Genomic DNA, 25,831 nt, shown 5'->3' with positions numbered 1-25,831 from the left:
ATACAGTCTATCTTTCGTCTCTAAACTTTCTTGTTGATGGTTTGGATTCCACGAAAATCTCATGAGATGTGTTCCCTCTACTACATAACATTAATATAAAAATATAATAAGGCCTGGCTGTAATCTGGAGCACCTTTGGAGAAAATGTATAAGTTATTTAATGGTGGGTGTTGTATCATGAACAGTCACTATAATTTTACAAGAAACATTTCAAAAATGTTTGTGAATGCTGTCAGTGATAGTTCATAGACTGAAAATCAGAACTGGCAAGTCAGACCCTTAAAAAATCGGAATTGGCCAAGAAAATTGAAATTGGTGCATCTCTAGCTGAATCAATTCACATTCACAAGCAGTTTTTGGGTGCATCCAGGGGTCACGTCGGTGGGTGGCTCTTTTTCCCCTGGTTTCTGGTTCTACCAGTGTGCGAAACTAAACTTGTCTGACTTAACACAAATAGACTATACCAGTATTTGTTTAAATGCAATTTTATAGTACCCAGTAGGGCTGCACAATATTGGAAAAAACTGACGTGATTTTTTTTAACCCTGCGATATATATTGCGATATGAAAAAATACAGGAATTTTCACCAGATGACTTGAATAGCACTTTATGTTACTGCTGCCATCTTGTGGACAATTAACCTGCACTGATCTTGCGACTCACTCCATATGCAGGGGCGTGGTCTGCTTTGGCAAACTGATTAAGAACGATTGTGATTGGTGGATTGCTGTGCACAGTGTGTGTCAGGTACCCTTGAAATTAGATGATTTCGTTTGCCTCCTACATCACAGGACCAGCAGTGTGACTATTGCGCACACGTACATTGTGATGACGATGCTCAAACAATATATTGTGCAGCTCTAGTACCCAGGTTATAATAGGAGGCTGTCGTCATTGTTAGTCATTGCATTTATTCAATACAGGGGCTTCACTCATAATCACACATGCAAAGTAGGGCTGCAACTAATAATTATTTTTTGTCATTGATTAATCTGTTGATTATTTTCTCAATTAAGTTGTATGGTTTATAAAATGTCAGAAATTGGTGAAAAATGTTGATCAGTGTTTCCCAAAGTCCAAGATGATGTCCTCAATTGTCTTGGCCACAACCCAAAGATATTCAGTTTACTGTCAGAGAGGAGTAAAGAAACAACAATAATATTCAAAATAATTAATTGATTTACAAAGTAATTGCAAACTATTTGGATAATCAATTAATAGTCAGTTAATCATTGCAGCTCTAATTTAAAATACAGCTGGCATCAGTAAAAGTAACAGCCGCCTCACTCATGGTTTAAAATAAAATCCAGCACCAACATATCAATTGCAACAACACAAACCACAATGTCCTGAGCAGACGTATCGCAAACATTGACAAAAACTTGGATTTGCATTTTTGAACACAAAACCTCAAACATGAAAATACTAAAGGGTTGTTTTGTTTAATTTCATAGGAAAGGTGGGCGGTCTCTGCAGCACTTGCAGCTGAGTGCACATCACAGCTGAGAAGATGTGGTGCAGAGCTAAGTTGCTAACTAGCTTGTGAAAGACACTGCTCTACAGTTAATCAACATTGACCCCATAATTTTCACTTTTCAGTATAACTAATAACTAATATAACCCTGCCCCTGACTGTTTGCTCTGTTAGCGAGGTAGCTAGTCCGCTAGAGTTTGAAGGTACAATAAGTAACATAGCAGATGGAAATACGTATGAAGCTTTGTTTTCCACTTATCTTTGCCTTGTTAAAGTTGCTGCATCATGCTGCGAATGCAAAGTCAACACTTCCTGCTTCAATTTCAAATTAAAAGCCCTCTGGCACTTCAGTGGACAGAACCCCTTCATTGCTAAAACAGTCTTTTGTTTTAAAACATGTTGTTGTAGACTTACTGACTTGCAACTCCACTCCAAAAAGTCATACCGGTTGGGTCCAGTATTTGGCTTAATTTTAGACCAGGTTAGATTATTTTAAATCATACCAACCCGAGGGTGCCCATATGCTGACAAGATTATTTACATAAGTATGGATATATGGGATATCAAATTGATTTTTCAATACTTCATCAGTCAAATCAAAGCATATTGGTTGGGACTATTGAGACAGATTAACTATTTATGAGAAATTTCTTTTAATTTGCCTACATGTGGGTTCAAAGGTATTGGTAAGTAAGTAGGAAGGTTGATGGGGTACCTTTTAGCAATTGTAGGAAGAGACAAAAAAAAAGAATCAACTCAACGTTATTTTTGTAACAAAGTCAATTTTATTAGTGTTTCATGATGCTGATGTTATTAATCTCTGAATCAGCCCTCAAAGACATTTGTGAGGGCCATTCAGTAATTGTCTTTTATTCATTTGCTGCAGTCAACACCCAGTGTATGCTGCTGCAGATGAGTTGTTTAGTCACTAATTATCTTGAATTTGTTTAGAAACAAAGTTGTTGTCTAGTAGCAGGAATCCATGATGCGCCTCATGCTCATGAACCTCATGCTGCTGTGGCCCATGTTCATGAAGCTCCTGTACTCGCCGGGCCTCATGTACATCATCCTTCCTCTGAAGTGGGGCTGCTCGTACATCAGCCAGTGGCCCTCCATCACGTTGCAGGACATGCAGTTGGACATGCTGTAACGGTCCATGATGTTCTCGCAGTCCTCCATCAGCTCGTGCATCTGACCCTGGAAGTTCTCCCTCTCGTAGATCCTCATCCTGAAGGAGCCTCTGTGCATGGGGATGGTACGGCAGGACCTGATGCAGTCGCTCATGCCCATCATGCTCATGTAGTCGGCGTACTCGCCCCTCCTCATGAAGTACTGGTTTCCCATGAAGTTGGTGCGGTCATAGACCATGAAGCAGCCCCTCTCCACCCTGCAGGAGTGGCAGCGGCTCAGGTAGGAGGACATGTCGGGGCAGTCGCTCATGCACTCGTAGGAGCGGCCCTGGAAGTTCCTGTCCTCGTAGAAGATGATCTTGCCCATCATGTTCATGCTGCTGGAGGTCATCTTTGCCAGTTGTTGTCACCAGAGGTGATGGTGCTGCTGCTGCTGGTGGTGCTGGTGTTGCTGCTCGTGGAGCTGAACTGCTTGTCTACCTGTTGGAACCCTTCCTTTTTATACCTGACAAGCAGAGGGCCCCTTTGTGAAAACAGCCTGACCCAGCAACATGCTATAGAAAGCCATAGAGCGCTGGGAGTCATCCACATTTACAGCTGTTGCCCCAAAAGACCTTAGAGAGGCTTTTTTACTTCAAATACTGCGGGACAAAACCTTTTTTCAAAGGGTTAACAAAGAACAATAGCACTTTTGTTACATCTCTGTAGAGCACAAACCATCCTTAGCTTTGGAATGTTGTTTGGTTTGGACATCTCATTTTTTGCCAGATCATCTGTTAATGTTGTCAGTTATTCAAAAAGATGTGAATATTCTAACAGACTTATTGTTTATAATACATTTATTGAATAATTTAGTGGTGTTACTAAAATGATATTCAGCCTGTGATGTTACAGAAGAACATTAATTTGTTTGGGCCTTCTATTAATCAAGTAGCAGTTTCCACATCTAATTTAATTACATACTGAGAGCGCACTATATAATTTCATTACATTAGAATAATTTAAATTAGTTTCAAATGTCACAGTGTGTCAATTAATTGTTGTGTTTTTTCAAGAGAGTCCTTAAAATAAAATGAGGTTTTCAGGTTGTTATAGATTATAACAAGGCAGCAAAATGATGGGATGAGGGGGAGAAAGCACAGTCTCTACTAATTCAGTAACATTGTGTTTACACTTCCTGTATATCAAATGCAGCAGGTCAGCAGAAGGGTTGATGGTGTTACCTCCCAGGAATATGTAGTTCTTTTACTGTGATTTTTCACTATAAATGATTTTGAAAAGAGAACTTTGATTACTGTCAGTCAAAATCTTATTCAAAGGGTTAACTCCATTGCTCCTTTTGTAACTGTGGATACTGTGGAGAGCTGTGGTTCTCTAATTGTGTAAGGCAGTTTTCTCTTTTTTTCAACAGGTGCTATACTAACAGCAAGAACTAGACTATCATGTTATAGTAGCCCAGACACTCAACAAGGACTGTCACTGATTGGGCATCTTACCACATTTAACCTCTGCTAGTAATAACTGCAGACAAAACTAGAAGGGTGCACTCAGTATGGTCTGTGTCCCCACCACACACGAGATGGTGAAACACCTACTGCAATGTCACCACAACTGCCAGATGCAACCAGCAAAGATTAACAAAGTTCCAATAAAATTAACATACGTTGTCCCTATCTGAAGTTATTGATCACTTGCAGCCCCTAGTGGCCAGAAGTCAGCTGTCATGATCGTATAAAACAGGGCAGTCCAAAAAAACAAACATAAAACAAAAACAAAAATCTGCCTCACAGCTGTATGTCTGTCTGTACCACCGTACTGGCCTATAACTTGAACAGAAAGGTATTTAGTGTATTTTTTTTGGCAAAATGGAAGTTCTCACTATAATGTGTGATTCCAGTGAATAATTTATAGCGAGAAACATGCTGTCTTCACTATTTTTAGACTGTTTTTACAGAGGAGGACAGAGGACTGATAGAGAGCTGAACATTATGATGTCACAGTGAAGTTGACCTTTGAACTTTTGGATATAAAATGTCATAAGTTTATCCTCTTTGATATTTGTGTGTAATTTTGTGTTTGTGTATGAAATGTTGAGTTATGGCCTAAATGTTTTTAGTGAAATCACTGTGACCTTTGACAACCAAAATCTGATCAGTTCATCTTTGAGTCCAAGTGAACATTTGTGCCAAATTTTAAGAAACTCCAACAAGGCATTCACAAGTGCTTTAAAATTCAGGTTTTTCAGGAATTCTAAGTTGAGGTCATTCGGCATATGGTCATGAATGTGTGCAAAAAAAATTGCTGATCGGTCCAGTGGTATTTGAGATTAGCCTTGGACAAGCTGTAGATCCAGTGATCACTCACATGTACATGCACGATTACATGATCCTCTCCAAGCTTCGGATAACAAGCAGACTAACACATTATGGTAGAACACAGATACTCAAAAAAGAAATGTCACTGATATCACACCACACTTATGGTTTAACACCTTCTTATACTTGTACTAGTGTAATACTTGAATATAAAACGAAAATGGAAAATGGCATAACACACTGTAGCAAACAGTAACTTTATTAACATTGCTGGAGCAATTTATTAACATGAAACTTAGGTTCATGAGTACATCACCCAGTAAACCAGGTGGATTTGTGTAAGGCTAGTAATTGTTAAGAGTTTTCTCCATACAACTGTTCTTATCAAACCTGCTTTTTGGTGTAGTGATTTAATGCTAATGCTCATTGACAGGGATTGAAAGAGGGCAAGAATGTTGTACTACAAGTCAAAGTACTGGTGCTTTCATTATTTACTAAAGTAAAATTAAAATGAGATTAAAGTAAAAAGTATGTCAGCTAAAATGTGCTGCTGAGTAAACGTTACTGTGTTAGACTTTTAAAAGGGAAAGGGGGCGGTGAAGAAAAATGTTCAGCGACGCTATGATACTAATTTACTACTAAATTAAAGAAGCCTTAAGGTTACATCATAAATTGCATTAAACGTTAACTTATACATTACTGGAACAACGTCACACCCCTGAGCCCTATAATGCTACACCAACAGTAAATTCCTTTTCTGTACACAGCATTCAAAGCATAACTAGTCTAGTCAGCCTCTGTCCCACTACAAGCTGTCCACTGAGACTGTGTCCCTCTATCATCAGTCCAGTCAGCCTGTTGGCCTACTTCAACCAGTCCACTCAACTTGTCTCTCCCATTGCACTCCTTTGAAAGTTTTCAGAAACTTTTGGGCTGAGTGAGGCTCTACAGTCACGACTATGACAGGTCTTATTGTCACAAACAGCAGAAGGGCCTCACACATAGCAGGTGAAAGTCTCTCATACTGCTTTACGCAGTTTAATGTCTCATTGTACTCTGAAATGAAAGCATAGAACAAATAAACAATTGAAGTTAAAAAATAAATTATGGAATCAATTTATAAACCAAAATGTATTCTAAACTTTTGACTCATCAAAGTAGCCATCTTTGGCAGATATAACAGCTGATCACACTCGTGGCATTTTTCTACAATGGAAATCAAATATTCTTCAGAAAGTTCTTCCCAACTCTGTTGCAGAAGTTCCCATTAATGTGTGGCACTTGTAGGTTGCTTTGCTTTCACTCTTCTGTCCAGTTCATCCCAAACCAGCTCCATGGGGTTTAAGTGTGGAGACTGTGTTGACCACTCCATATTTTCAAGCTGACCATCTTGTTCTTTTTTCCTAAGGTAGTTCTGGTATAGCTTGGACTTATGTTTTGGGTCATTATCTTGCTGTAGGATGAATTCCTGATCTATTAGGTGCAAACCAGAGGTTACTGCATGGTGCTGGAGAATGCTGTGTAGCCGTTTTGGTTCAGGGTGCCTCTCACTCTGTACAAGTCACCGACTCTGGATCCAGCAAAACAGCCCCAGACCATCACGCTTCCTCCTCCATGTTTGACAGCTGATGTCACACACTGAGGAACCATCCTTTCGCCTACTCGATGGCGTACAAAAATCCTGTGTGATGAACCGAAGATTTCAAATTTTGATTCATCAGTCCATAACACCTTCTTCCAGTCTTCAGTAGTCCACTGGCAGTGCTTCATGGGCCATGCAAGTCTCTTTTTCTTATGCTCATGTCTTAGCAATGGCTTTCTTGATGCAACTCGACCTGTCACACCTGCAACTCAAAATCTTCTCTTCACAGTTAAAACTGAAACTTGCTTACTACGACCACAATTAGGCTGTGCTTGAAGCTGTTGTCCTGTGAGCTGCCTATCACACAAGCTGTTGACTCTCTTTGGGTCTGCCAGACCTCTTCCTGTCAGAGTTTCTCCCAGTTTCTGAGTGCCTTTTGATGCTGAAGGAAACTGTACTCACTGACACCTTGACTTTCTTCACTATTTCTCTGTAGGAAAGACCTACATTTTTAAGTGTTATGATGGTCCGTCTCTCTTCCACTGTTAATTGCCTTCTTCTCACCATTTTTATAGCAACACGCTACTTTCTGCAGTACAATACTGTTCAAATAATGCTCATGATGTTCAAATACTACTTTTATGTGGACAGAGGGGGTTGTACAGAATCAACAAAAGTTGGGACACCTGTAGGAATTGGTAGCACCAGCTTTCAAGGCTTGATCAACCTCCATTGCTGCAGAACACCTTTCAGTTGTTAACCCATTTCTTATTACCTGAAAAGGCCTTTTTGTATAATTCTGAAATGTACATTCTTTTTTAGTTTTGGGAAGCCTTGCCATTTTTTTAACCACAGACAGTTCACCACTTACCTTTGCATCATTTCAAGCTATTCATTGGACTTGAACTGCTTGAATTTCAATAAAAAACTGGAAAAATTGGGGTGTTCTAAAACTTTTGACCAGTAGTGTATATTTTTTTAAATCCAGGTAAACCTTCTAAATAATTTAATTCCCTATGCCTGTAGACATGTTTGTCTTTGTTTTTTCATTTTTTGTGATATGCACTGGAAAGCTGAGACTCAACTCGTGCAGGAGAGTAGAAAGGAGTTTTTTAATGTGTCTGAGTTCAGCTCTCAGTACTTTTGTAGCTTCTAATTGAATCTCTGTGGTGCCTCTGTTTGTACTTCCAGATATCTGCTTCATTTTACAGTTTCATGTTCACTTGGAGCTGGATAGGAGTCGCGTTAAGTTGCTGCTGGTGGAAAAACCCAACACTTCCTGATTTTGCTGTTTCATAATAAAAAGGTTTTAAATAGCAAAATAATACAGGAACTTTAATCTGAAGCCTTCATAGGACATAAAATGTGTTTGTCCACTGTTGTATGGCTGCTTAACCCAAGACAAGTTAAAGATGCATCTTAAAGTAGTTAACACTGTGATGGGGATCCATGCTGTACTAGGTGAGCTAATGTCCCGAGTCATACAGAGTTAATCCAAGCCAGCTTGTGTGTATGGAAAAGGGACAAAAGAGTCACAGAAGTTACTGAGGGAGGCAGCAGTCTTCATTGCCTCCACCGGAAGAGGGGCGAAAATTAGCGTCTCCCCTAGACTGTCATGTTTTTGTCACTGCCAACTGGAGCTGGAATCACTGAATACCTGTGTGACTACCGCACAGTCATTTGACCCAGTTATTAATGCTGGTTTTACCCTTTTCTTCTGAAGACCAAAGACAGAAGTTCAAGCCTTTGGCCACACCCAGCATGCACATGTTGTTCATGTAACATCATGGCAGAGTTTGGATTGGGTGAAGTAGCACACTTGCCTGGTGGTGCCTTAAATCAGCCATTATTTAAGGTAGAACTTTGTTGTGCATTTTTTGAACTGTTCATTAATTGCTTACTGTTATGCTCCCCCCTCACTCATGTTGAGATAGAGAGATTGTTATTCAGAATATTGATCGTTTTGATCGTTCGCCGGTTCAACTTAGGCCTGGGTATTGATTCTGATTTCCTAAGTCGATTTGATTCAATTCACAAGGTCCCGATTCAGTTTGATTCACGAATCAATTCAATATCAATTGGGTTAGATATATTTCAGTTACAATACCTATTGTAAATTGTACAAGGAACCTTCTAGCCTGACACAATATTAAAAATATTGATGTTTACATTAAGAATTGACAGTTATATGTACTTTTTATTAAACATGACCTGACTTATGGCATGATTGATTTGGGGATTTTGTGAATATTGGAAAAGGAAGAAGAAAATTTAAAATTTATCTTTTTTTTTATTTTTTTAATCCCACCCTCATTCAAACGATGCAAAAGTACCTTTGACAAAGAGACCACCAAAATATATCAAACAATTGCTGTCCCATTGTTGGAAACCAGTGTCAGTTTGAGATGGAGGAAATAAGTTATTTTCTACTAACAGGAGAACAATAGTGCTCCTGGTTGAAAGTGTTTTCTTAATTGGAACCATATTTAAATAGTGTTCGTAAGAACTGGGCTCAGGTTTTGGAAACTTAAACTAATAGATAAAAAAGTGACTCAGGATAGAAATAGGTGAAGGTAACAAATTGGATACAAGCCCAGGCCCAACTGGTCCTCATTTGTTTCCACACACTGAAATTCAGTTATTTGGTTTGGAAATGTTAGCTGCCCAGGAATAAAAGAAGAAATTAGGCAAACCCAACCACCCCTGTGCATGTGGGCATGTCTATTGGGATCTGATGTGGCTATTCAACTGTATAAACCAGGACTTTGTAAAATACAATCTTTTCTAAAAGAAGAATCAATCCAGGTTCAGAAGAAGTTATCAGGGGCAATCCCTACACTGAAAAGGTTGCTTACATAAGTATGGATATCGATTGAAAGTCCATCTTTGAGTACTTCAAATTAAACTTTTTAAGTTTATGGAACAAAATGTGTATATCATGCCTGGTGGCCATGCTGGTTGTAATTGATGTCTAGTGTCTTGTGAGCCTAAAGGGGCGGGGACACTCAAATAAACAAATCAGTCAATCCAACCTAAGTTTATTGGTTGGAAGATGATGGATTTCATTACCCAGCCCTAGATAAACAGTTTTTATGAGAATCATCTTTTAAATTGTTTACACAAGTGGTTTCAAAGGTATTTAAAATAACTAGAAAGGTTGCCAAAGTAGCTTTAGCAACTGTAGGAAGAGGAAATACTTAAAAGAGAGGCAAGAACTCCAGCATTGTTTTTATAACAAAGTAGACTTTATTAGTTGTTTAGTTACTAATTGTCTAGAATTTGTTTAGAAACAAATTGCTGCAACATCACGAGTCACATAAGTAGTCGTCTAGTAGCAGGAATCCATGATGCGCCTCATGCTCATGAACCTCATGCTGCTGTGGCCCATGTTCATGAAGCTCCTGTACTCGCCGGGCCTCATGTACATCATCCTTCCTCTGAAGTGGGGCTGCTCGTACATCAGCCAGTGGCCCTCCATCACGTTGCAGGACATGCAGTTGGACATGCTGTAACGGTCCATGATGTTCTCGCAGTCCTCCATCAGCTCGTGCATCTGACCCTGGAAGTTCTCCCTCTCGTAGATCCTCATCCTGAAGGAGCCTCTGTGCATGGGGATGGTACGGCAGGACCTGATGCAGTCGCTCATGCCCATCATGCTCATGTAGTCGGCGTACTCGCCCCTCCTCATGAAGTACTGGTTTCCCATGAAGTTGGTGCGGTCATAGACCATGAAGCAGCCCCTCTCCACCCTGCAGGAGTGGCAGCGGCTCAGGTAGGAGGACATGTCGGGGCAGTCGCTCATGCACTCGTAGGAGCGGCCCTGGAAGTTCCTGTCCTCGTAGAAGATGATCTTGCCCATCATGTTCATGCTGCTGGAGGTCATCTTTGCCAGTTGTTGTCACCAGAGGTGATGGTGCTGCTGCTGCTGGTGGTGCTGGTGTTGCTGCTCGTGGAGCTGAACTGCTTGTCTACCTGTTGGAACCCTTCCTTTTTATACCTGACAAGCAGAGGGCCCCTTTGTGAAAACAGCCTGACCCAGCAACATGCTATAGAAAGCCATAGAGCGCTGGGAGTCATCCACATTTACAGCTGTTGCCCCAAAAGACCTTAGAGAGGCTTTTTTACTTCAAATACTGCGGGACAAAACCTTTTTTCAAAGGGTTAACAAAGAACAATAGCACTTTTGTTACATCTCTGTAGAGCACAAACCATCCTTAGCTTTGGAATGTTGTTTGGTTTGGACATCTCATTTTTTGCCAGATCATCTGTTAATGTTGTCAGTTATTCAAAAAGATGTGAATATTCTAACAGACTTATTGTTTATAATACATTTATTGAATAATTTAGTGGTGTTACTAAAATGATATTCAGCCTGTGTCCTTAACAGCCATGACTGTGACTGATGTTACAGAAGAACATTAATTTGTTTGGGCCTTCTATTAATCAAGTAGCAGTTTCCACATCTAATTTAATTACATACTGACAGCGCAATATATAATTTCATTACATTAGAATAATTTAAATTAGTTTCAAATGTCACTGTGTTAACTAAATAAATCATTTGTGAGCATTGTGTCAAGACAGAGTTTTCTCAGTCCTTTAAGTAAGATAAGGCTTTACAAGGTGTTGTAGATTATAAAAGAGGCATCTACAAAATACAGTGATGTTTGAGTTTGGCAAAGGAACGTGTCTTGATCACTAGCTGGTTGGATCACTTGTTAGCAGGGGGAGGGTGTAAGGGGGAGAAATCACAGATCTCCTCATGCAGTAACAGTCTGCAGCAGGTGAGCAGTTTGGTTGACAGTGTTCTCAAAGGATTCGCTTCTGGGATCATGTCACTCTTTTCTTGTGTTTGTTCTTTCTTTTTTCTTTTACTTTTTTCCTGTTAAGTCAAACAACAATCTCAAAACCTCTCACAGAATCATTAGATTGTTTTTCATCTACACAGTGCTGACCTGAGGTTATTACTGTGCAGTGGAAGGGAAGCAATGTCCTTTGCTTTAAAGTGAGTTTGACAAATGGGAGAATTGTTCTTGGCTGTTTAATTGTATCAGTAACTCTTTGCCTGGGTAGGCTCTGATCTGTGGCATATGTCTATTTTCCTTCAAAGTAATTAACTTAAATGCTGCTGAACATAAAAAATAGAATGTAGCTTTACAATAACTGTAATGAATATGGCACGTATAGGGTAGTATATGTATGTATATGTATAATCCATACACTTAGCCTTTCTTGAGTCAAGCAGCTGTAAAATGGTGGATGTTTCCTTTCCTATAAGTTCTTCACATATTACTCCCTTTTTGTTATGTTATTTAAAAGCTTTAATTATGAAGCAGTAAAATCAGGAAATGGCAGTAACTTAACACAACTCTATCAGCAGAAAACAAACTGTACAATAAAACCAATATCTTAAAAGTACAAACAGCAACGCAGGAGAGAAACTAAACATGAAACCACAGAGATTCAGTTAGAAGCTACAAAAGTACTGAGAGCTGAACACAGACTTTTAAAATTTAAGATAGGGCTGGGTATCCTTTAACAAAAATGATACCAATATTAATACCAGTTCCCTTAAAGTGATACCAGTAGAGTACTTCATTTGATACTTTTTTCTTTTTACTTCATTACCCATCATGTGAAAGGAAACATTCCTGAAATCATCCATCCACATTTACTTACTACTTCCAAACATTTTGGGGTTGTATCGGCTACAGTAGTGGGCCAATCACAGGTTTTATTAAATCAGAGAACCCTCGTGGTGATTGGCTTTGAACAAAACCATGCAAATAGTAATTTATTTCTACATCTGGGTACAAAAAGGACCAAGCGCAAGCATCATTCGACTGGAAAAGTTTCATGCTATTGGGTTATTTCAGTCCTTAAAGGTTCATAAAATAGTGCTGCGTATCAATCATGATATGCAGCACTATTTTAGGTGGATTACATTAATAAATTACAACACTTGAATGCTTAGGGAAATAGAAGTAAATGAATAGTTGTCATTTAGATATGAGATTGTATGAATCAAGATCATGATTTCTTTTTTTTTTTTTAATGATTAATCATGCAGCCCTAGTTCGTATTACACATGGATTGACAAAATGTATTCTGCCTCAGGCTATTAGTCCACAGTGGCTACCTGAGGTGTTGGTTTCTCATTAACGGTCGCAGCTCCTTTTCCTTCATAAAACAATGTTGCTAATCTGTTAAAGTAGGAAATATCCACGATGACAGCTGCCATTTAGTTATAACACTTAAAAGTGCTTGTAGCTAGCTGGGAAAGGGCATGGTCTGACACCAGAGTTGTGCATAATCACAGTCAAAGTGTGGAAAAATGGCTTTAAAACTGTAGGTAATAGCCACATGTCCTTTGATTAGACAGTACTGGTCTTTTAAACCTGGCAGCAATAAGCTTTCCAGTTAGCTCACTCTGGTATCTCTGCTGATATCACACAGTCTGCCACAATATGAGTTCAGGGGCCAGCAAATTATGTAAGACTGTATCATATGTACATTAAACACCATCAGTTACATTTATGTCAGCTCACAAAAAGCAACTTATTTATTATTTAACCATTTCATGAGTGAACTCTTCCAGACATTTGCGACACATGAGAATTTCAAAATAAAGGCATGTCTTAAAGATGATGATTTAGAACAACACTTTCACTTTGCATTGATCTCTATTTCTGTGTAAACATTTAATTGATAAATCAATCTAGATCACTGTATTGTTACACCCCTACCTGAGGCAGGGTTGGTCTCTTCCTAAATACGAGGCATGGATAGCCTCTGCCTCAAGATTTAGGAAAAGTGGGGTGCCCTTGTAGCTCAGTTGGTGGGGCGTGCATATCATGTATTGGGGCTGTCGGTCCTCTGCAGCGTCTGCCGGTTCGATTCCTGCCTGCAGCCCATTTGCTGCATGTCATCCCCTCTCTCTCTAAACCCTTTCCTGTCATATCTTGCAGCTGTCACTATCACAATAAAGGCAAAAAGCCCAAAAAATAATCTTAGAAAAAAAAAAAAAAAGATTTAGGAAAACTAGCTCTTAGAAGCAAGCTGTGGCTAAAGGAGCAAACTGTACTTGTAAAACAACTATTCTGGCTACACTATAATACCAATGCTCAAATTTATTATTTGTAGTAAGCAGAGAAAACTTGTTTGTTTAGAGCTTCTACTAAAATGTGTTTGTCAGTAGAATTTTCTTTTTTGTGTTTATGAAACTTGAGAGTTGATGAGGGAAATTAACAAAAAAATTATTACTATTGAGTTTACTGGAAAAAATGTTTTTTTTTTAATACTCCAGCGTTATTCTGTTCTTTTAACTTATTGCAGTTAAGGGGTAAAAAAAAAAGTTTCAGTTTGCAAATTTGCAATTACAGTACAGCAAGCAACACTAACTATGTATACTGTATATTTAAGCTTTGATAACCTCCAACTGTTGAGTTTATGAACTCAGTTCTTATAAGTAGTGCTACAATTATCATGTTATCTCAACATTTCTTTCTAGCTTTGGTGAGTCACTGCCTGCCCTCACCAACACACAGTGTCTCAGTGTCTGTAGAGTGATCTTCTCCACCTGAGTGTCACTCTGCAGTCCTCACTGCTGCTGTGGTTCAGGACAGAGGTCTGCATATCTGATAAGGCCACTTGTTGAACCATTTGCATGGTTTTCATTGACTTTCTGTACATATGACATATGAGTCTACAGTATGTAAACACACAGGTTTGCATATATGCAGTTGCATGTCCAACAGGTATTTTGCCCAGGAAACAAGCACATTTCATTGAGAACTCCAGGGACATGTCTCAGTTTCCGTTCTAGTCAGCAGCACATTCAGGTGTCTACACTGGATGTGTTCAGTTACTGAACTGCTATGTACTCAGAAGCATTTTGGCAGTGTTCACAGCCCAATAAACAATCAGGGTAGTGACACATAAATACACTGATTAAAACTCAATTGTGTCTGTTGTGTGTGACAAACGACTGAAAAATAAAGCTGAAACAAATCCAGTTATAGAAAAGGTGTCACTCTGTCAGCGATCTTCTCACTATAACATCAACAAAATTAACTGGCAACACAAAAAAGTGTCAGAGGAGGCACATGTTGACTTACACGTTCCTCACAACGCCAAGAGGAAGTTGTGTTCGGTGGAAACCAGTGTAGGGACTGTTGTACAGTGGAATTCAGCAGTGTATGGGGAGTTATACAGTCAAAAACTTTTTCTTTTGACTGTCCCTGTGCTTTCTCATGGAAATTTATCAAATTTCTAAAATGTTGTGTAACACTCATTCTTGAGAACTGAAACAAATCATGTCCAACCAAAAAAAACAACACTGGACCAGACAAGAATTCAAAACTAAAACAAACAAAAACATGATTTAATCAGGCATAAACAGGGTAAGCTAAACCCTAAGGACCCCTGTCTCACTTCCTGGTTAAACTTTCTATTTTTAGACATACATGTATATATTTTTTCCAGCATAATTGAAGAATAAAAATCAAAAGCTCGTAGTTTTGTACCTCAACCCAACAAACTGCAACTGTTACCGTAAGGATGAAGGTCACATGACTTTGTCTGAAACTCATAAAGTTTTAAATACTTCTCAGCGAGTTTTATTTTGAAACCTGACATTGCCCATTTGTTATTACCAACATGACCACAGAGCCCTGCATGTGCAAAACAGGCGCTAGAGGGGTCCCTACAGCATCATAATTTGAAGCGTAGGACCATTTACCAAGCTGCCGTATTGATGAACATACTTTTCAATGTACATTTTCAATTTGGGTCAATAAAAATGAGTCATCCAACATTTAGCAGACAGGAAGGCCTCAGCTACAGATTTCCTAGCTTCAAAACTGCAAGTAATGGTTTTCAGATGTGCTGTGCCTCATTATGGTGTGAAAGATCTGAGTTGTAGCTCGGTATCAGTCCTAGTTGAGCATTAAAAGTGATAATAGAATATTTAAAAAGCAGCAGGCAGCCAGAATAGAAGCTAACTGAGGACACTAGACACAGCTACAAGTGTAAAAGGTTAAACAGCCTGACATTAACATAGAAGAAGTTGTGGGTGACTGAAACAGAGTCCAGTTTCAAGTAAACTTTGACCATATCACTTTCACTTCTCGTTGTTCCAGTATTGCTTCACTCAGCATCCCACTTTTATTTCTCTTTGGCTCTGTAGCTTAGATGTTTCCCTCCCTCTGCCATCGCAGCAAAGATGAAAGCGTTTATGCCCTCAGCCATGCAGGACTTGCAGCAAATGAGGCTGATCATGTTTTTTAAAAAAATGTTTTACTAAAGACGAAGACTCCCTGAAGCCCATAAAGCTCAGCGGCTCAGCTGTATGTCGGGTCGGGGATGTTGCAATCAGCTGACTGAACCATAACAGTGGATGTTATCGCACTGCCAACAACAGTTTGCTGTGTGGCCACTCCATTAAACTCAACATGGTAGTTAAACTGAGTTATGGCATCTCTGGCTGCTGCTCCAGGTTGAGCAAACAGCAAATGTCAGCACAAAGTGCTCGTATTCTCCTGCGGTGTTTGTCCACAGAAAGTATAGGGTGTGGAGGAGACTGAGCAGCAGAGGAATTCCTGTGTTTTTGCTTTAGGGAATGTGCCTCACTTCTTAACACCTCTGCAATATGAGGTCTGTAGTTTAGGTTCAGTGCCATGAATGGTGGCAGAAGTACCATTAAGATGGAATCACAACAGAATAAAAAACCTAAATTATATATTTGAAAACTATACCTACTTAACCCTTTTTAAGATTAGGTTAAAGATAAAAAATGTAACAACATTGTCCAGGGTGAGGAAGATACCATGTTAGGCTAGTAAACTCATTTTCCTGAGTAGGAAAGTGGTGAAGCAGAATTAACCATGTTTTTGTTGTTGTTGATGTTTTGTTTTGTTTTTTCTTTTCTTTTTTGGAGCTGATGATGGAAATTGCTCAGGAGTGAGCAATTTCACTTCCTTTTCATCTCTGTTGAGAGTGACACATGCACAGTACAGATCAGCCACACAATCCTGACAAAATGGAGGTGGGTAAAGATGAAGTTCATAAGAGCAAGCAAGCATTTCAATTATCTTGGAAACAGAAATTCAGTTGGGTGGTGTGTAGGGGATGAAACGGAGCACGTCAGGTTTCTGAAAAACATTGCCGGAGTGCCATAATGAGCTGACAGTATCTCCAGGCACGGCTGCCAAGACGGCTGCAGACAACACCAACTTCGGGGCCTCAGTGGTGCTCGTATAAAACCTGAAGACAAGTAAAGTAATGACAAAACTGATTACCACAGCGTATGTTTTTTCAATATGATAACATGTGACTGCTTTTCAACAGAAGAATGGGAATGAGCTGGGTACGTCCTACGTGCTTGTTGCTAACTTTGCCTGCAGTTTGGCATTAGAGCTTTTTAACAAAAACAGCTGCCTGCAGCTGCTGGAAAAGAGTTTGATGATAGCACTGAGACTGTCAAACCAAAACAATGAGCTGAAGGATGCTAAAACACTATGTCGAGCAGAGGTGACCTGGAGAGTCAAAGTAATTCTCTATAGTATTACTTCAATATGAGCTTCGCGTTGTACAGTCATGTTGTTTTAAAAAAAAAAATGTGATTACTGCAGCTGTAAAGAATGCGTGTCCTGAGTAGAAACTGAGGTCATGGAACCTGAAATTGCTGAATTTAGCCTGCACAAACTGCCACAGTTTGATCTTCACTGCAGCTGTGAGTACCTTATTTTCCTGCTGTGCATATGCATTAGCTGCTTTTTTTCCTGCATTCCACTTTGGGGCGAAACCCAGGATTATATGTTCATTTAAAGGATTTACCGAATTTTATCGAAGGAACATCTGGTTCTGATAAATTGTGTTATTTCAAGTAATTATTTGCAGTATGTGTCTATTTTTGTGTCATCCAGTTCATCAAAGCCTTCAAATTTGGGCTTTCAGTGTCAGATAGGTCTTGGATTTGTTTTATATTTTGAATTTGTTATCTTGCACAAACAGCATTAAAATGTATAACACAAGTGAAACAGATGTGACAGGAGAGACAAATAGGCCTTTAATGGACTTTCCCCGAATTTCTTTTCTTGGAAAAATACTCAAAAAGTCAGAAATTGCAGCAGCTTTCAGCTCCAAACAAATTCCAAGGAATAATATTTTCATGATGATGACAGTCAGTGCTGTTTAACTGCCATATGATTTTGGAAAGTACAGACACTTTTCTTATTCTTTCAGCCATTCCCCAATTTGGGGTCACCCCAGCGGATCATTCAGCGTATCATCTGTGTTTTGCTGGCAAACCGTGCCCTACCCTACCCAACATGGGGATCTTAGTTTTATGGTCCACATGTTTGATTTGGCACAGGCTGTTTATGCCTGATGCCCTTCCTGATGCAGCCCACCCCATCTATTTGTGCTTGGGAACAACAATGAGAACTGGCTAGTGCATCCTCTGGGGAGCATCCCATGACTGAGTGTCTTACCCACGGACCCTTCGACATGTGGACAAGAGAAGGGGCTCAAACCACGAACCCTGTAGACAACCAACCTTATCTCCTGAGCCACAGCCACCCACTAAGTACATCATGCAGAGACAGCACAAGTTTGACCACTTTAAAATGACACGTATTTGCAGTCTCTTGAGATACTTAGAAAACCAGCCAAGTGATCTTGCTTGAATGCGGAAAATAAATCTCCAAAACCAAACTGTGTGTTTTAAGGCCAGCAGCCAAAAAGTTTGAACCGCGCAGCTGTTGATACAGGATCGGTTCACTGATTAACTGAGCTCTGATAAGAAGAGTTCAGCTCCGTGTGTTGGGATCCCTGACTCACATGCTGCTTTCTCAGGGTAAAGGGACACAGAGCAGTAGTGGCGTCTGGGGACCTGATGTTAACTCGTCATACAGAGTAATTGCCGTTCATTACAGTGCACACAGCTGGAGACCATCCCAGTCAGCTTCAGCAGTCTAACTACTGTTCTTTAAGCTACAAACCAGGGAAGTTTCTCCATCTCCAACAGCTAACCTCAGCTGTTAATGTTTTACAAAAAAACTTTAAATACCAAATCTAGGTCATGTACGGAAAGCAGAAATGAGTGCTTGTGTTCGTGTTTGTTTACATGACTCCTTGTGGTTATATAAAACTTAAAAGGAAGGACAGCTGAAAGCTGAATAGTTAATGTTATGGAGAGTTGTGTGAAATATCTTAACAACTCATCATGTTGTACAAAAAAGGAACTTAGATGCAGTGAAAGCACTTCCTCTAAATGTCCCACTTTCAGAATTAATTTAGCTACAAATGAAACTTGAATCAGTCACAGTTGCAAAGGTACTTTATCATACAGTTCATGCCTTTAATGAAATATTTGTTTTGTTTTCTCTGACAAGATAATCAAGCTTTTTGTTTTTGTCAAAACTGTAAGTTTTGAGAATAATTTCAAATTCTGTAAAATATACAACATATATTGACAATGTTTCTGTCAACATACATCAAACATCCAGAATAGTTTAAAGCAGGCAGGCAAAAGGGAATATTTTTAAGTTCTGCATTTCAAGAATAAGAATTTATTCTCAGCATTTCACCTGTATTCTTGAAACTATTCTCAAAGTTCAAACTCAGTGTCAACCAGCTTTTCCAGAGCTTTCCACTTCCCTTCACAACCACATCACATGACTTGGGTTCCATAGCATAACCGAGCAATCTTCAATGATAACTGAGCACTTCAGTCCATTGATGACGAGCACGAGATGCAGTTGAGAGATCCGAGGAAAGCTAATGAGTGTCAGTCTTGGCCGACATATCCACTGGGTAGAACGGAAGCACCAAATCATTGGCTTGACTAAATCATAGTGAGAGGATAGTCGGTAGTTTCAGGGACTGATCAGAAAATATTTTAGATCTAGTTGCACTTAATGTATCTTTGGCTCAACCATGCTGTTTCCATTTTTCAACGCCTAGTCTGTTATCAGGAGCTGTATGTATAGCTTCCACTGACCAAGTGACATGTAAATGAGTAAAGTATGAAAGGCAAAATGTTTTGAAGAAAATGCTGCATCAGTTAGCACAGAGCAGATTAAACATGCTGGAAGTCAGAAAATTCAGGGAGAATCTGGTCATTTTTCAAAATAAAAGATCCTGTGCAGACTCATGATCATAAAGACAGGCAGAAAAGAAACTACTTAACCATGTAACCTGCTTATCCATGGTAGAAGCACAAAGAGCAAGGAAAGACCACCTAATCAGCAAAATCTGTGGAAGTAAACATAATCAGATGAGCAAAATGCTCTGCTGCTGAAACACTTCTGAAACGCTGTTGGTGAGGCCTGCAGCTGTACAGAAGATAAACCAGAACCATGGTGTAAATATGCTGTGCTTGGTGGAATCAACCGGTTAATGCTACCAATGATTGAAGGAAAGTGCTTACAATATGTGACCATATTCTAATTTTGAGGCCACTGAGGCCTCTCAGGTCATCCTCTCAGGTTAGGCTCTATTATATATCAGACATTTATTAAAATTATTAAAAGTTGTCTTCACTCATTAATTCTCAAATACAATGAGCAAGTCCTGTGGCTTAAGTTGTTAGAATTTGTTTAAGACATTTTCATGTATAATTACATAACAGAAGCGTTTTGTGTGTGTGTGTGTGTGTGTGTGTGTGCGTGTGTGCGTGCGTGTCATACTGTAAAATGAAACTTATATAACCACTCAGAAACTACCAGATATAACAGCACATGTGTGACTTTGGCTCAAGCATTCAGTTTCTGTTTTTGAATGCTTAGTCTGCATTATCAGGACATTTAAGTGTCCCTTCCAACTTCTGTGTTTTCAATACATATGAAAAGTAAAGGAAGCAATGGTTTGTGTGTGGAAGTTGGCAAACTGGCAGTCTTAAAGGGACAGTTCACTCCAAAATCAAAAATTCATATTTTCCCTCTGGCCTGTTGTGGTATTTATCCATCTAGATTTTTTTGGTCTTAGTTTTGGAGATATTAGCCATAGAGATGTTTGTGTTCTCCCAAATATAATGGGACTAATGGGATGCTTGTGTTGCTCAAAGCACCAAAAAAGTACATTTGAATACTTCAAAACCAGCATCCCTTTCCAAAATTCATGAGCTGGTAGTTCTAGTAGATTCTAAGTTTCATTTACTCAAAATAATCCACAGACCTTGTGAGCAGTTTCATGTAGGAACTACTTTTTTTCAAGTACAAAAAAAAGTAGTTCATGTAGATTTTAAAGAAATCCCGGTAGATTTGAAAGTAGTTCCAGTAGATTCAGTAGATTCAGAAGTGGTTTCAGTAAATTTTACTGTAGAAAGAAAGTAGTGAAACTGCTCACAACAATGTCTGTAGCTGGTTTTGAGCAACTGAGTCATGATTTCTGGAAAGAGACATTACTGTTGAGTTTTTGAAATGATATTTTTTCTTAAGGTGCTTTGAGCACTGCAGGACTGGTGTCATCTAGTTCCATTATGTTGGAGAGAAGGCAGCAATCACTCCAACTGATATCTCCAGAACTCTGCAACTCACACCAAATCAGTATAGATGGATAAATACCACCACAGACCAGAAGAAAACTGTTTTTCATTTTTGGGGTGAACTGTCCCTTTAATCATGTGTTTTTGTCAGCATTTCTGTCTGAAATGGTTTTAACCAAACTTGACACTGAGTAGTTAATAATGATAATGATGATGGCAAAGTGGTCAGTAAGCACTTTGTATAAAAGGAATTGACAGTCAAATTATCCGTGTTTACACTGACACACAACCATTAGAGACTGTATGGGACTGTATGCACATTTATCCTAATGTGTTCCAGATTGCTACATTAACAACTGCATTGATTAATTGAGCTTTAACTGATGGCTTTTGCTCCAGGCGTGTTCTCTAGCAGGGAGATAAATTACAGTCCTGAATGTAATATAGAGCTTTAGACTGTAGAAAAGGGAGTTCTACCATAAAAGCAGACACCGTATGCGTCAGCTCATGCTAAATTCTGACTGCAAATGACTCCCTTACACAAGACGAAAGCCATTCACTGCACTGTTGAAATTTTAATGCTCATTTTAAGGCTGCAGTTTAAGCACTCCTGCCTGCACCTCAGAATAAAATGCCACTCTCATATTTCTCCACTGAGGCTCTGCTTTACCTGCATAAAACATAAATCCCACTTCACATCGCACATGTTACACTACACTTTTCTGTCTCTGCCTGTGAGGTGAAGGTGCAGTGAAAATATCGTTGCTGCAGAACAAATGGGTCCAGTCAGCGGGGGCAGCATGCAGTTGAGAACACGTTTTAGCGCTCTCGGGGCCCGGTGTTCACAGAGGTCACAGTGCAGCAGCAGCAGCCGGGCACTGATGTGCTCAGTGTTGTGCCGGCCATAGAAGCTCAGCCAGCCGTTCCTAATGACATCGCTCAGTGACGATGGCGCTGATTATGCAGCGTTCCTCTTGTCAGGCCGGGGAATGAATGTTGACAGTCGTATTGTGTTGTGAATGCAGGTTGACCCCTGGGAGGTCAGGGGAAGAGTTGCACTATGATGTCACAGGTCAGCACGTGTTGCCTCCAAAGTGTGAGAGAAGGCTTGTCTAAAGAGCCGCATGTGAAGTCTGAGTTTTGGTTACTTTTTGATTGTGAAACTCATTGTATCTAAAAGGAAAGAAAAACAATGCAAAACATCTATCAATCTCTTTTGTATTCATAGTTTGTGTATTTGTATCTTAGATAAAATAACATTAAAGGATGATGATGTTAGTGAAGTGTAACCATGGTAACTGAAGTGCACATTCGCTCTATTATGACCGTAACCACCGTGAAAGCCTTAGTCCAAACACTGAGGCAGGAAGACAACCTAAGAGGCTTTATTCAACAGCCCTCAGCTAATAGAAGTATTTTGATTTAGGAACAAACTTAAGTTTGAATCTTGCACAATCTTGTGAGTGTCAAGATTCAGGTCTTGTTCATAGATTATACCCAAGTTTCTTGAGGAGGGTTTAACCTTGGTCAGAGGGCCGAGACAAAGTTGCACTTTAGAAACAAACTTATTGGGAGCTGTCAGTGTGTGTGTGTATGTATGTGTGTGTGTGTGTGTGTGGGGGGGGGGGGGGGGGGATGGGTGTTAAGTGACATGTATTTCTTAATAGCAACCAGCCAGTCATGGAGGGTAACAATATTAACCTATATCATTCAGATTAGCTGAAAAATGCAGTGCATGTCAACAGTGGTGAACTGGCTAACCAGGTTGAATAGAGCATTGGTCCAACTTGGGGTCCAGGACCCCCTTAGGAGGGTGCCAGAAATCACAGGGGTCCCCAAGACTTCACAATTTCACAATTTATACAAAAGTCTTTATACAAAACTATTTAACAAATAGATTTCTTTGTCCTCAATTAAAAATAGCAGACTTCTTCATAGGCTACTTAATAGGCCACAACTCTGTGATCTCTCAATCTTCATGTTTATTTTGGGAAATAAAGCTTTGGAATTAATTGCTTATTCTTTTGGTGTGAGTGTGCAGATTGGGGCTGGGGTTGGGCACAGCTCTTCTTAGATACAAGTAGGGGGAGCTTCAAGGAAAAAGCTAGGAAACCACTGGTCTATAGTTAATTTAAAGTGAGAAAAGGATGGGACCAAGGATCAAACCCTGTGGAACTCCACAGAGTATACAGCTGTTGTTTTTTTCCCTACCCAGCCTTATGTGATCAGAATAGTCATTATAAAACATAATGTTTTCTGGATTTTCTGGTTAATTCACCCAGATAGATGCTCATGTAAGTTGTGAAAATCTACAATTACCACCCTACATTTCCCAATAAACTGTAGTAATCACAAACCAACTTTGCAAAATTGAGAGATAGCTTTAAACAAGAAATGTCAAACAGTTTAGTGCTGGTGGTGGTGGTGATGACAATTAGTATAATAGTGGCACAGAAGAGAATAAAAAGCCAGTGAGTCAGTAGTGTCAATGCCTGCATCTCATCAGCTAACTTTAACTATAACAACCTATCTGGTCACACAGACAAAATGAGGCTATCGCAGCAAAATATTGAATTGAGGATGGGTGGTATTTCTTTGCATACAAATTTAACATTAGTAAGAGAGAGAATGAGGCAGAAAGTCATTCATTTTTCATTAGTTTTATAGCCTCATTTTAAAATTTGCCTTAAAATTTGTAGTTTTTTTTTTTTTTTTTTTTTTTTTTACATCTCTATCACATTTCAGACATTTGACTCTTTTATCCAAGGTTGCTGACAGTTGGACTGTGTAAGCTTTAATTTCTTGATGATCAGCATTACATCACTCCACTACTTAACTGAGAGAGCTGAACTGTAGTGCCTTATTATCTAAGTATTTGGGGAAGCATTTGCCTTTATTCAAAAGACATAGCATAGAAATTGCAAGAAAGAAGGGGAGACTTGAAGCAGGAACACTGATTCATGGTCGGTGCCTTAAACCCACCATTCCACCAGGGGACCCTGCCCAGCATAAACTTAAAGAATGAGACCAAAGTTGGAACGTACAGTAGACTTTTATTTGAGTCACAGTTTACTAAGTATTTACTACATAACAAAATAACAGAAAAAGGAAGAGGGGGAAATGCACAGAATGCAACATCTTAAAGCTGGGGTAGGATATTGTGGAGAAAGATAGTTGACTGTTGAGTCTAGTTTCCAGGTCGTCAAATGTGGACATTTTGGAATGAGATTCAATAATCAATTTTCTTCCCAGCCTGTTATTGGCCAAAGTCTCCCATCATGGACTTGACTTTCTAAACCATGAAAACAGAGCCAAGAGAAGGAGCACAAGTCTAGTTTTATTGGGCATATTTTATTGCTGATGAATTCATCTTTTCAGTTGTATGGAGAAGATTGTTATTTTTTATTCAAAAAGTCTCTAAAGTGTGAATGTGTGACTCATTCAGTGAACTGTAATGGGACTAGTAGAGCCTTGAACCCATGATGCTCTCTGTGGTTCAGTTATCCATGCGTCATGCTCCTGTCACAGCTTCAGCTCATGGATAAGATAAGCATCTACAGTGCATGTGTGACCACCACCCCCTTACAGCTGGTACAGCTCATTACACTAGAGGTATTGTTTACGAGGGTATGCATATGCACACAATCACATACACACATACATGTACAAAGGAATTCATGTTCACAAGTGTGGGCATGCAGTGTTTTGGTTCATGACGCAGTCGAGGTTCAAGGCTGGATTGTGCAATGAGTCAGTTGGTGGTTTGGACTGTTGAATGCTTGGGTCAAGAGCTAGACTGCCATGACACTTCTTCTGGATATTTATAGTTACAGGAAGACACTTTACACAGAGATGACAAGTCTCATTAATGACAGATAGGGTCTTTCATGGTTCATGGATGTTCTCTCTCCCCTGAGGGTGAATCTTCATTAGGATGTTGCGTTTGTTATGTGGCTGTTAATCTGAAAACACCCATCGTTCCGAACTTAAGAACGTAAATTAACTGGTATAACTAACACGATTATATTAACCCAAACCATGATCTTTTCCTAAATCAAAACAAGTAATTTTGTTGCCTAAAAAAAAAAAAAAAAACTAAACCAAACTGCAGCTGTTTCACAGCGTTAACCGCAAGTCACTTATGACTGATGAAGGTCACCTGATGTTTGCGCATAAAAATACAGATGAAAATAATTAAGGGCAAAAAACTCCAGGGAGAATCAGAGTGTTTATATTTTGGAACAGTGAGCCTTCAGAGCAATGGGCTTTTGTTTTGGGGATAACATGCTATCAGACAAGTGGGCTTTGGGTCCAGTGGGACATTTTTTAGGACTCTGGGGTTTTAAAAAAAATTGACCATCAGAACAATGGGCAGTACCCAGACATCACTGGCCACACATGCTTATGTGACAGTCACAGTTCACTGTATCTAAGACACAAACAACACTTTGTATGTGAATATGAATATGTTTGAATGAGGTAGTTTGTAGTTGAAAAAGTGATGGCCTTGTTCTGGATTGGAGAAAAAAAAATCCAGGCTGCAATTATGTTTCCTCCAATACTATTTGACAAAGCAAATGCATGGATTAAAAACATAAATGATCGTATGTTTATGGCATATTTCAGCTTTGTGTTTCCTAGAAAACACTCTTAAAAGCTGAAGGGACTTGAGATGGACTTCTTTGAGGTAGGTATGGTGTAGAAAATGCCTCATCTTTCAGTGGCAAAACCTGGCAACCCAGTGGTTCCATGCTGGCACAGAGGGGGTGGCAGTGGAAAAAAAAGCTGTTGTGCTCCTTTGCTGTTCCCCATCCTTCACTTGGTAACTGTAATTACATCCC

At 39.4% G+C, this 25,831-nt stretch overlaps 2 pseudogenes; both read right to left on the bottom strand.

The window, feature by feature from the left end:
* Positions 1–2,237: 2,237 nt before the first annotated feature.
* LOC146313870 (gamma-crystallin M2 pseudogene) lies at positions 2,238–3,096 on the bottom strand (annotated as a pseudogene).
* A 6,629-nt stretch (positions 3,097–9,725) lies between these two features.
* Positions 9,726–10,484, bottom strand: LOC146313869 (gamma-crystallin M2 pseudogene; annotated as a pseudogene).
* Positions 10,485–25,831: the final 15,347 nt, after the last annotated feature.

This window comes from Lutjanus erythropterus, chromosome 15 (assembly GCF_056507025.1).
Source record: "Lutjanus erythropterus isolate fLutEry1 chromosome 15, fLutEry1.hap2, whole genome shotgun sequence".
Classification (NCBI taxonomy): Eukaryota; Metazoa; Chordata; class Actinopteri; order Lutjaniformes; family Lutjanidae; genus Lutjanus; species Lutjanus erythropterus.
The sequence above is the reverse complement of the archived record's forward strand: the minus strand, read 5'-3'. Positions and strand labels throughout refer to the sequence as shown.